This window comes from Mytilus galloprovincialis, chromosome 1, assembly GCF_965363235.1.
Source record: "Mytilus galloprovincialis chromosome 1, xbMytGall1.hap1.1, whole genome shotgun sequence".
Taxonomy (NCBI): Eukaryota; Metazoa; Mollusca; class Bivalvia; order Mytilida; family Mytilidae; genus Mytilus; species Mytilus galloprovincialis.
The window spans coordinates 126,327,300-126,341,826 of record NC_134838.1 but is presented as its reverse complement, the minus strand read 5'-3'; positions in this window follow the sequence as shown (position 1 = coordinate 126,341,826).

The following is a 14,527-nucleotide window of genomic DNA, read 5'->3' as shown; positions in this document are numbered from 1 at the left end:
GGCCAAATGAAACCAAACTTATCCTTAAAATCATCCTTAGGGTATTTAGTTTTAAAAATGTATCCCATCAACCAAGATGGACACCATGGGTAAAAAAAGAACATGTGGGTAAAATGCCGTTTTTGGCTTATAGCTCTGAAACTAAAGCATTTAAAGAAAATCTGACAAGAGATGAAAATGTTCATTAGGTCCAGATCTATCTGCCCTGAAATTCGAACACATCAGACAACCTGTTGATGGGTTGCTGCCTTAGAATTGGCTATTTTAAGGAAATTTTATCTTTTTTTGTTATTTTCTTGAATATTATAATAGATAGAGATAAACTGTAAACAGCAAAATAAGTAAGATCAACAAATTAGTCAACATGACCAAAATGGTCAATTGACCTCTGTAGGAGTTATTGTACTTCGTAGTCTAGTTTGGCCACAATCATCATTAAGGTATCTAGCTAAAAAAGTGTCAGATATCCCTGCCTACCAACCAACAGGGCTGACATTGCTAAAAGTAGACCATAGGGTAAAAAGCAAGTTTTGTCTATTATTTTCTGAACCGTTATAAATAGAGAAAGTCTGAAAGGAAAACATATGTCCAGAATTATGAGCTCTACCAATTGTCCATATATACGTCAGACAAATTCTTATATGAGTTATTGCCCATATATTATATGACATTTTTTTCAATTTTTTTGCCGTTTATCATGAAAACTATGCTATTTAGAGAGAAACATTTTTTTCTGTCATGCCTCATTATGATAGATAAAAATCACAAAAATGATCAGCAAGGCAAGATCGATTTATAAGTTAAAGAACAAAATAGAGATTTTTGTCATGGTCTATTCTCGTTTTCAATGTTGGAAAGTGTGCTTTGTTTGATATTCTCATAGACCAAGGTGAGCGACACAGGCTTTTAATTGCCTCTAGTTTTATTTAAAAATATAAAGAGGGTTATTTGTGTCATTCGACGAATACGATCGATGTCTCAAGTTAAATCTGAATTATTTCCCTTGGATCACACTTTTTTTTTACTATATGATATATCTGAATATTTTTCATATCGAATACACATCCATCGATAAATCAGTTAACAGGATGAATAATGCCGACGTGCAAGGGCTGTATAGCCAGTCAAGGTCGTTAAAATTTCAAAATGTTGTATATAAAAACTTAAAACGTAAATAGCATCTGGAAGAAAATATACATGATCATACATAGCTCTCTTTGTACTTTTTTTCATTTACAAAATGGGGAATCATTAGAATCAGTGTTTGATGATCAAGATTTCGGAGTAAATCAACTAGTGCATGACAATATTTCTATTCCGCGTAACAAATGTAATTATTCCCGGAATCAATGAACATCTTTTTATCCGAGAAAAACAATTGTATGCTATCATATTTGCGTTATCTCCCTTAGGTCATGGTGAGAATCAGTTCCCCCTATATAATATTAAATGGCAAGGTGTAAAATAAAGTTTTATTTCGTAGATATTTGATACATATCTTTTCTTAAAACTAAAGAAAAATAGCGAGAACGATACAAAATGTCCTTGACTGTTTTCTGATAATTTATTTACTTGCTTTTCTGGTTATAATTCGATCACTCCTCTCTTTACATTTAAAACTTCAAACTTTTATTGTTTTTGTAAAGCAATAAAATTTCATCATTGGAATAATATTATATATCATATATAAATAAACTCGTCATAGAAAGCAGGCTTAAAATTGTGTACGCAGTCGCCTGTTTCGTCTACAGAAGACTTCTAAGTGACGCTGTTAAAAACAAAATGCCGAATTATTTTGATTTCGTTTTGTGGTCGGAATAGATGTCTTTGATGTTTATATAGTTTGTACAGTTGCGATCAAAAATCTTTTTCTTGTATAGATAAGCAGATGAACTTTCAATAATAGATAGTTCTTTTTTTAAGTTGTGGAAAGCGATGACAAAATTGTCGGGTATCCAGAAATAAAAAGTATTTTAGAAATATATGAATATCATGGGCTTCTCACTGTTAAGTTGCATACTAAAACCTTTGCGTTCATCTGTTTATTTATATATAAATAAAACTCAAAATCAAACGTTTGATCCTTTGTAAAATTTATCAAACCGTACTATAGTGTTACTCAGTTTTGAGAACCTCTTCTTCAGCCTGAGCGAGCAAGACATAAAATTTTGGGCTATAGGACTGCGTTTTTCTGTGAATTATACCATTTAAACAATGGAATTTTCGTAGATGATTTTTTTTAGTGATAATTCAAAAATATTTAGTGAATTGCGGTTAAAAGAATTTTGAGCGAGGAGTTCGAAAGAAGTTTGATTTAATTTGGAGTGGCCTAATTTTTTGATTTTATATTTTATTTCTAATGTCATTGCGATGTAATAAATGAATGTATGGAAAGTAGATAAAAAGTCACAAGTTTATATATTCTATACTTCTAAAATTAAAAGAATGATTTCTAAACCACGGCTTTCTTTCTTTTATTCTATATATAAACTCAGATTGAAAACATGATTGTTTTCAAAATTTTAATTTTGATCAAATAAATGTAAAGAAAAGCAAGCTGTCAAACGATATTTTTTAAAAGGCTAGCTTCGTGGTACAAAAAACCTTTCATTTGCAAGATTACAATTTGCTAAATCATCATGTAAAAATATCTTATCTTCAAAATGAAATTATTTCAAGACATGTCTAAAAAATGTTTAAAAAAATGTAAATTTATTAACAAACGACTTTTTGCCCTACTAATTATAAAACTTTTTGTCCTGTGACAATCTGTCCGTTTATAGTCATAAACATGTTGGTGGTTATTATGAACAACAGATTTACACCCCCCCCCCCTTTTTCCCCATTCCCCAACACTTTTCACTTACGGCAACATTGTTGTATAGGACATTGACCATGTTTCAAATCTATAATATAAATGAGAAGATCTGAAAATGAAATAGAACCGTATTTTTCTGTATTTCCGTAATTCGAAGTTTTCAATCCAAAGCAAATATGTACGTATCATAATTCATATCTGGCTGACTTATATCTCAAGAACACCTGAAGGATGTTATTCGAAAAAAATAAACTACTTTGGGATTTTTTTAATTTATCATACGAATGACACAACTTTGTATAGATTTGAAAAAAAGACTATGTTTTAACATGTACGTTTACTAAATATTCATATTGTTTTGTTATAACATTTGTAAAGGAAATTCTAAAGATATAACCACAGAAAGATAAGATAAACATAAATAAAAATTGTAAAAAAAAGAGGTTTTACCACAACTGAATGTAACAAAGTGATGTTTCCTGCATTGTCACCAATCTAAACGTTCAATAAACATGTATCTATAGTATTTGATTGAGGCAAATGATGCCCAGTTCCCCTTCTGCAGCTACATTTATGGTTTATTCGTTTTTATCACTTTTCCCCTCAAAACTCAAATAGTTACCCCCCCCCCCTTTTCTAAATTCTGGATCCTCACCTGATTTACAAATGCCGTTATGTGACAACTTCGAATTAACTAATGTTTTCTCCTCATATGTTTAAATCAGATGTGTGGCCGTATGTTATGTCATTGTAACAACAACAAAATAACCAAAAGTTATGTATAGGGATGAACACACAGTCCTCAACAATAGGACTGGGAGTCATTCCATGTTATTCGTGCTGAGATTGTTGCTGGAGTAATTCGGTAAATCCAAAACAGGGAACCAACTTTTAATAAGTAACAGAACATAAACATAGCGGTAGAAAAATATGATATTTGATTTATCTAACATTTACAGATGTTCTTTATTTGAAGGTTCCCTCAGGACTTTCTCAAAACTGACTTTTTATTGTATCAAACAATTACTATTGTTTAAATTTTACCTTAGTTTTTCATCATATAATGCGGTTTAGGTGCAGGTGCCAAAATTTCAAATACTTAGTATCAAAAAAAGTTTTAAAAGTTTGGGGTCATTTAGAAACCACAAAATCTTCAAGGGACAGACAAAACAAAAAACATGGTCCACAAATTATGACAGAAACGGGCCCCCACTTCAAACCTTATGATGGACTATGAAACCTTGCAAGATATCAAGACTTCTTTTTTTTAATCTTTGTTTCAACTTTTAAACTATGAGGAACTCGGCGACCCTAAGTTAATATCTATGTGATTGCTGTCTCTATTAATGGTATACCATAATTCATACTTTGAAGAAATATTTACAATTTACTAATCATTAGAAAGTACACAGTAAATGGAGTTGACTTTTTATTATATAACAAAAGTCTCTGAATCATATCTGTTTCCTGCAAAAGAAAAACAACTCCAAAAAGGAGGAGTACATTTGGTACACCTGGGAATGCAACTACAAAAAAAATTCTACATAAAAAATAAATGAATAGAAATATTAAGAAATTTAGATGAAATAATACAAACTACAAAAGTAGGAGATTGGATATTTCTGTACAGCATGGTCCCTCGTGCAATGCTATGTCAAGAACTTTATCATGCATTTTATTTTCCTTATCTGGTATTTCAAACTTGTATATACAAGGGTAAAATGACGGTTATTTCATGCAAAGCAGGATATGTTTTGCCTTCAAAGGACCTTGATATCACTTACATCTTTTAAATAATATATACCACTATTTTGGTGACATCAGAATAAATTTGATCCCGGTAACTGAACAAGTACACCTAATTGGGAATCTGAGTCCAATTTAGCTTTTAAGGAAGAAAATCCTGTTTAAGTTAAATACGTCGCGATGTTACCATGTTACTCAATTTTGGTCTTTCACACTGGTGAAAAAGTATTAATTCGAACGCCCTTTTAATTTACTTTAAATTGGTTTTGTTTGGTTGTTTTTCTTACCCATGAACAAACAAAGGCAAAAGTAGTAAAAATCAATGTCCTTATTCGTTTATTTTATTAAATATTAAATAATGTCTATCTAATGGTTCCTATATCCCTATTTCTTCTGTTAAATATCCCTAACAAAAGACATGTATGCACCTGTGAAGGAATGTTACACTTTTGATCAGTTAATACATACTGAAAACAAACACTGTAAATATTTGTTATTGAATTTTAATTAGTATTATCATTAGATTTGTGGACATTAATCTATATTCCGTTCCGCGCAGGTGTCCAGCAATGCAATCTGTTTATCTTTTGTTCTCGTTAATACTCGCCGTGGATTTCCCACCTGTGTTAGATATATATGTCGCAGACCGCGGCATACTGGCGCCAGTCGGATACTTAAGTATGTTAAATATATACACAACTGGGGTTTTAAGTATTCCTGGTTCAAGATTACTTCATACAAATATTACCTACTTCCACCTGTATTTTTAATATTATTCATAAATTATTTTTTGTACTTTGAAAGAAAAATCAAATGATATAAGAATATTACCTCATGTGTTGGTGCTCATTAAAACATATCTAATGATACTTTGATGGTAATTTTATAAATTAAATAAAAATTGTGATAAGATTTTTATAATTTAAAATGTATAATACCGTTATTTGAAGAAAATGGGTAAAATGCAATATTTTCTTCAGACTTTTGATTACTATTAAACGTAGTCTCTTGGAATGGTTTGTATAACATGAATGTACGAAAAAGTCACAGGCACATACTCTGTACAAACATTTATATATTTTTGAAATAGCGTTTCACTAATTGATGTCTCTCCAACTTTTCTACTAAATTTTATAAAGAGAATAAGCAAACAAATATTAGACAAAAGTAATATAACTGAAAATCAGTGCCTGTGCTGTATAGTAAGTAATTAGTGTGATTGTTTTTTTTTTGTTTTTTTTTATAAATAGAACCCCCCCCCCCCCCCCCCCCAAAAAAAAAAAGCAACAAAAAACAAACCCAAACTTGCTCCAGTTGGAGTAAGCAAAAAATGTGTAATATATCATGTTAATGTTTCGGACAGTTCTATTTCTTAAATTGGACTTTAGATATTTGACATTTTAACATCACAAGTGTTATTTCAATTAATAGATATTAATCTCCGACAGGCTGACAGGAGAACATAAATTTCAACAGGTGTAAAACATTTTTGATATTTTCTAAAATTATCGATCAATAAACCGTCAAATCCCATGTGAAGGTATCTTGGACTGTGTAAGAATGCATGTCAAAATCCGGCAATAACACGTGGCCTAGCCGTACAGGTGTGCTCTAGACTGGCTGGCGTCGATCATTTACACAAGTAAATATGTGTAAACAGCGACACAGACGAAATATAATGTGCCTATGTACAATGTATTACAATAGCACTTAATGCCTCTATAAACAAAAAAGTTTTAAAATTGATAAAACGTTATTGTATCAATAGGAGAGATATTAAAGTATTTTTAAAGTGTTAATATTCAGAAAACAATACATTAAATCGTGAAAGGAGAAGAACAACATGCCTAAAGGGATATAGTTTAAGAAATGGGGTAGTTCACATGATTGAATCAGATTTAATTCATTGGAAAATTAAAAATAACATTAGATTTAAAAAAAAAAAATAATATTCGAATGGAAGTTGACAAATATTTTGTTTTTATTGAAATTAACTAAGAAAAAAAAACCCAGCAACATCGATTCATTGAAACAATAGGTTTTCAGTTCTGAATATAGTTAATCCCCATAAATGTAAAACCAAACCCTCTTCCTTTTACCAAAAACAAGTCGTTTCCCTCACGAAATGAGAGAAATTCGATATAACTGTCGTCAGTTCTATGTTAAATAAGTTACAAATCCTATAAAGTATCGTTTTTTTTGTGTTTAGAAACGGACAACAATATCTAATCCCCAACGACAGACCTGAGGTATAGACCGCTTTTACCATTAAGAACAAAAACTGACACATATGGATAGTAATTTTTCTAAAAAAATCATGGGATTGGAATCAATTTAAGACTAAAAACTGCCTCGACCGACACGGTAGGCTCTGAAAGGAGGCTCTGAAAGGCAATAAAGCATTGCATGTATTTAGTTTTAATTGTAAATTGGTAAATGTTTTAAATTTATATCACTTTGAGAAGACTTGCTGTGGTGCCCGAAACCGCGCAAAATTTTCGTGGGACCATACACAAAAGAAGCATATAATCATGCAAAAAAGGGAAATTCATAATTAGAAAGCATATAACATGTTCAACACGAGTAATCCATAAATGAAAGTTCTACTAAAAGAAATAAGTCCATGTGTCTTCTTCAAATATTATTTTTCATCAGGGTATTTTATTTTTGAGAAGTAAATTAAATCTTTTCCTGATTATCTGCGATATTTTAAGATTCAAAGAAATGTCCATCTGTTGGCAGATGCTTGTTAAGATTTTATGTAGCTCATAATGAAAAATTTAGCTGAACATGTGTATAACACAGTTAATACGATTATTCAGAGCAATTGACTTCTCTATTTCTTTGAGCAAATTCATGTCAAAAACATGGCATATAAAATTAGTAAAATAATTACATATGGTATTCCACGAGACGCAGAGTTCTAGTTCATGCAGTAACAGATGGACTCTGAGGGAAATTTTTGGGGCTTTGGGTCGATCTTTAAAATGATACATAGTCTGCGTTTTTATGATGAAAAAAAAAGAAGAATGCAAGCATAGAAACAAAAACAGACATAATAATAATAATAAATTCTTTACAAGAGTTCTTTGAATAATTAATCGTGCAATGAATACTGGGCGAAGGTAACTTCAGTAACTGATACAAGCAACATTTCGTGAACAAGATATAAGATAATTCATCTCCAGGTTGCATGAAGTACATGATACAAGCAGAACAGCAAGAACAATGTATTACACGATACGCAGAAGTATAAGACACGTATAGAACGTTGCATGACACGACGCTCAGATATATATGACACAAACAGAACAGACGGAACTTTGTAGTTCACGACAGGCAAAAGTATTCCACGCACGAAACAGTCAGAATGTTGTTTAACCAGACACGCAGAAGTATATGAAATGAACAGAAGAGTCAAAACGTGGTATAAACCGAAACCAAGAAGTAAATGACGCCGGATAACAGAACAGCCAAAACGGGATATAACCCGAGTCGACACTCAGACCTGCATATGACATGAAAATGAACAGAACAGCCAAAACATGATACAAACCATGCAACACTCAGAAGTACATGACATGAACAAGGCAGCCAGAACGTTGTATGACACGATACACAGAAGTATATAGTATGAACAGAACAGTCATTTTATGAATCGACACGTAGACGTATATGACACGTTTATCACCGTCAAAACGTTGTATGACATAACACTGATATAACATCCCGAACGTTTAATGATACGACATAAAATAGTATATCTCAGAATAACAATAACATTTCATAATACGGCACTTAGAAGAATATGACATTAGACACCAAGACGCTGACAGAAGTATATATGACATGTATACAGCACATATGAAACATTGTTGCAGATGACAAACAGAGGTAAATAAAATAATCAGAACAGCAAGAACATTATAATACATGGCCCGCAGACGCATATGACATTGAACAGAACAGTCAAAAGGCCATATATGACACGTCACGATGAATATATGAAATGATCAAAACAGCACGAAAGTTGCTCAACACGAATCGTAAAATTATTTGACGCAAACAGAACTGATAGCATGTTGTATGATACGACACACAGGAGTACATAACATGAAAAGACAACCACAAAAAATGTTTACACGAAACATAGAAGTATAGGACACGAACAGAACAGTCACGTAGATGTAAATGACACGTACAGCCATAATGTTATATGATATGACACTCATACAGAACAGCCGAAGAACGTTATTTGGTAGAGCGTACATGACATGACAATTATAGTAGTATATGATATGATCAAAACAGCCAAAACAGTGTATGCCACAACACGCAGAGGTATACGACATTAAACAGGAAAAACAGAACATTGAATCATACATGACAAGCAGAAATATAATGCATTGAAAAGAACAGCCAGAACGTTGTATGATACAACACACAGAAGTTTATGACACGAACAGAACAGACAAAATGTGTATCACGACAAAAGTAGTATGCAACATTAACAGAACCGTCAAAACATTGTAACATAGAAATATAGGACACGAACAAGAATATCCAGTATACGTTGTATCACACAACATGTAGAAGTACTTATAGATTATATGACATGACACAGTACATCCTAAAACATTGTATGTCACAGCACGCAGTAGAAGTCAACCTGGACAGAATAGCCAGAACATTGTATGACACAGCGCGCAGTATATTTGAAGCTGCACAGAACAGCCAGAACATTGTATGACACATCACGCAGTAGAAGTGAACCTGGACAGAACACCCAGAACATTGTATGACACAGCAGCGCGCAGTATATTTGAACCTGCACAAAACACCAAGAACATTGTGTGACTGTGACACAGCGCGACCAGGTCACAGCGCGCATTATATTTGGCATTGAAAAGAACCTCCAGAATAGTGTATGACACAGCGCGCAGTATATTTGACATTGAACAGAACATCCAGAACATCCAGAACATCAGGTGACTTGACACGCAGAAAAACAGAATAGTCAGAACATTTACCCGAGTCTCAGGGGTATATAAACAAAAAAATGTTACACAACATGCATGCAGAGGTAAACAAAACCGTAGTTTACCTGACATTGAGGTATACCCGAAACGTTGTTTTATACAAGAAAAATGTTTTATTACAATAGATGTACGACTCGACCAGAAAATATTGCTCGAGACGCTAGGGGTTATAAGGAAGTTGGATTACACGAAACGCCGGATATACCAGCACGTTGTAGCACTTGAGACGTAGGAGTAATCCAGACACTAGGGTATATCAAAAAGTTGTTTCTTCAGATGCGAGTCATGTGATACGCAGGCGTAAAATGCCGATACAATGACACACTGATGTTTGGTGTTCCAACTAGATCTGGAAAACCAGAATAAGGAGCGCATATGCATATTTGTGGAGCCGAGTAAGAGCAAGGGGCGCATATGTGTAGAGCTAAGAACAAGGAGTGTATATGTTAAGAGATAACAGCAAGGGTGTATATGTAGAGCGACAGGCAAGTGGCGCACATGTGTAGAGGTAAGAGCAAGTGGCGTACATGTGTAAAGCTAAGAACAAGGGAATGTAGGACAGAAAGTCACAGGACAAAAAGTCACGGACAAAAAGTCACAGGACAAAAAGTCACAATTCATTTATTCTGACTATTTTCTTTGAATAAAAAACGCATATTTCTACAAAAATATTTTTGCATTTCTCTTGAACTATTGCATAAAATCTAACTTTGTAAACAAAATTTATCAAAAAAATATCAAATTAAATCAAATAATTGTTAAAAAAACAAAATGTCAAAGTGGCTTTGCACTTAAATGGCTTCATGGTGCCAAGAAATCTTTCTTTTGCATGATTAAAATTAATTAAATCTTCATTTTTCAAGTATAATGACACATTCAGTCCTAAACTTCAATATGAATGTATGTAATAAAAAGTAAATATTTCAAGATATTTCTCTTATATATTTGTTCCAGACCGTATGAGTATTTGGACCGTACGCGTACGGTCTGGACCGTATGCGTACTTTTTCAAAATACTCATACGGTCGGACCGTACGCGTACGGTCTGACTAATATTAAGAAGTTGTCAAAGTTAATTAGATCCATATAACAGATCAATATAACTTATAATTAACTCTCAAATAGATATAAACAAGTTTAATTGTAATTGAAAAAAACCCAACTATATGTTTTAATGATTTAAAAAATTCACGCTAATTGAATCTGTTAATCTCTTGTATCTAACATGTCGATCACTCAGTAAAATAATTGAATTATGATCACTAAAATTGAAAATATCGGAAGTAAATATAATGTGGGAGGACAATTGTTTTAGAATATTTAGCAACTTTACCAAAAAATATTTTTGCTAAGGAACATACACAAACTGCAAAAATGTAAATGTAAAAAATATTAGTACGTTACTTGTGGTAGCAAGTGTAACATTGGTTGAGAGTACCAAAATTAGGATCAAGATATACAATTAAACAAATATTTAATTTCAATTGTTCATTTGTTCATTTTATCCGTGTAAATGTAATATTAAATTAGTAAATCTGAAAATAAAGATTGTGATAAATGTTTGTTTAAATTTAACCCATATATATATGATCTAAAAACATGTATGGTCAGCTCGTACTGGACCATACGCGTATACTCATACGGTCCGACCGTACGCGTATGGTCGGACCGTACGAGTATACGTATACGGTCCGGACCGTACGCGTACGGTCCAAATACTCATATGGTCTGGAACATATTCAAACAATTGTCAACATATTATTTGTGACTTTTTGTCTTGTGACTTTTAGTCCTACCAAACTTGTGACTTTATGTCCTGTGACTTTTTGTCCTGTGACTTTTTGTCCTGTGACTTTCTGTCCGTTTACCGAACAAGGTACGCATGTGTGACATGCTAGCTAAGAACAATGGGTGTACATGTGTAAAACTATGAACAAGGGACGTATATGCGTAGAGCCAAGAGCAATTGACGCATATGTGTAGAGCTAGGAACAGTTTATCATTTATTTACTTAAATGTGTAAGAATTAAAAAAAGTTATATCCTTATAAATTTCCCAGCCTACCAAGCACTAAAGATATAAATTATTTTAGATAATAACAGTATCAATTTCCACGTATATTGTATATTTTTAGGGCGATATAATATAATGGACGGTTTGTTTTCTTATTTATCTTATACGTTGCAGAATTCGTTCATGATCTAGTTTATACTTTGCGTTCTTTTTTTTTGTAGAAAGTTCACTGTTCGTAATTCTCTTTTCATCATCCATCGAAAATCATTCTTTGGATTTATTGTGTTCTCGTGAGAATCTGATGTGGAAGTCCAAACGCAGAAAACTCTTCACAATTCCAACTTTTGACTGAATTTTACATATATCTCATAGAAAGTTCGCACGGGGTAGGGTTAACCCATATATTATGTCTATGGGTCTATGGTTAAACTATTGGAATAGAATTGTGGCTATATTAAATATTACAATCATATGAAATTTATTGTTTTAATAACTGTTATGTTTTATTTTATTTTGTGTTAATGATTTAAACCAAGGATTTGTATAGTCTTACTATACAAATCCTTGTTTAAACAGTCATTATTTTTTTCATATTTTAGCTGAAAGCAACTTATATGAAGTTTCATTGAGTTCACGGTTTCATAATGACAAATTTTAGAGACAAAAAAAAATCCCCTTAAAGTGCTTAGTCGTCATTTTTTTGTTAAATGAAATATGAATATCGTTATGAACACGTCAAAACACTTTGTTAATTATCTAATAACATCGTTTGATATTGAAAATGAACATCTAAACACAAATCAAATGAACATTCCTTCGATCCTTCACTGTGTAAACAGAAAAAAACAACATGAAACTATTTCTCCTACATAATTCTTATTATTTTCTAATTGTACATCAAGTAAATACATATTGAAACAATCACCCATAAAAGATAGTAATAGTATTAATTTATTAAATTGCCACACCAAGTGCCCCTAAGTAGATGACACGTGACTGCCTATTGAATGTGGGAATGAATGGCTAGGTAATACCAGTGTCGCCATACTGTCGGCTGAACACCTGAGTCTACTGTACACCTGTGACTGCTTACGATTAAAACAGACAGTTATTTCAACATTTTACATTATAACTTGAAAGAAGATACTTCAAACTGAAATGAACATGATGAACTTTTAAAGTTTTTTTCCTGCATTTTACATTAAACTATAGAAGACATTGCCGTATTTTATCGTGTTTCATATATTTATGTATCTATTATTGAACTTTGAAACGCATCACATTAGTATCTGACTTCTATAGACACCAAAATATTCTTGGGAATCAAGTTTATTTAAAAAAGTGTCATATCTTTTTTTCAATTTATAAACTGGAACTAGAATTTGAAAAGTATTAATTATCTTTTTTATAATTATTGTTGAAAAAAATTTGATTGTATTTTTTTTTTGAAGTTTAAATTACTAGATTTAATTTCATTTTAATTCTCCCATTTGATTTGTAAATTCGTTATTTGATAAAATTATGTTTAGAATAGTTTGAATGTCGAACAAGACTTTGCCTCTAGTCCGATGTGTAGGTATGAAGGTTGGACAAGATTCTTCCTATAGACCAATAAAGAAGGCCAAACAAGTGATCGTTCTAGTCCATATGGATGGAGGACAAAGGTTTCGCCCTACAATGAAGTTCAGTATATCATGAGTTATATAGGATCCCTTGTATAAAGTATATCTTGTTTCGATGCTATAACCGTTCGTTATTAGCTTGAAATTCAATTAATAAACTGTTTGGGGATTAAAATACCTATACAGAACAGCATATAAAATATCACTAGATTTAGTCCATTTCCGAAGACTTTTGTATAAGGTTATACTTTTTTTGCTTGTCAATACGTTTGCTCGTTTATATGAAAAGATTATATATCGTCAAAATTAACGGAATTCCAATGGATACTAACATTGCACCTATAATTGTCGATCTGTTTTTATGTATAATGAAATCCCGATTTCTTCATTGGAAAACTTCTGGTAGGGATAGGAAAAATCCGACAAATTAATGGACACAAGCAGATTAGATGATCGTGTATTTACACATGTTCATTTATTATTTGAATTGCTGCATGACTGTATATTTATTCAAAAGAAAGCAGCTCGGTTTTGATATAATATGACCTTTCGAATTAATAATTCTCTGTTAACATAAACATAATTGCAGATGACATACTTCATACATCTTGCATCCCACCAACAAAAATTCAGTCTTCACTCTCCTCAACTTTTTCTCCACTTTTATATTTTACTTTCCAAATTCGATAACTTTTATTAGTAATATGATTATCAAATAAATATGTTTACTCTTACTTATAAAAGGTAATACATTTGTGCATGGTGAATTAGTGAAATATTATAATCCTAGAGTTTACAGGGGAAGACATCATAAGATGTTATAATCCTAGAGTTTACAGGGGAAGACATCATAAGATGTTATAATCCTAGAGTTTACAGGGGAAGACATCATAAGATGTTATACTCCTAGAGTTTACAGGGGAAGACATCATAAGATGTTATAATCCTAGAGTTTACAGGGGAAGACATCATAAGATGTTATACTCCTAGAGTTTACAGGGGAAGACATCATAAGATGTTATACTCCTAGAGTTTACAGGGGAAGACATCATAAGATGTTATACTCCTAGAGTTTACAGGGGAAGACATCATAAGATGTTATACTCCTAGAGTTTACAGGGGAAGACATCATAAGATGTTATACTCCTAGAGTTTACAGGGGAAGACATCATAAGATGTCATAATCCTAGAGTTTACAGGGGAAGACATCATAAGATGTTATAGTTTGTGTCTGATACTCTATTTTTATTGTTGATCAAATAAAATAACCATAAACTTAACTTTATATA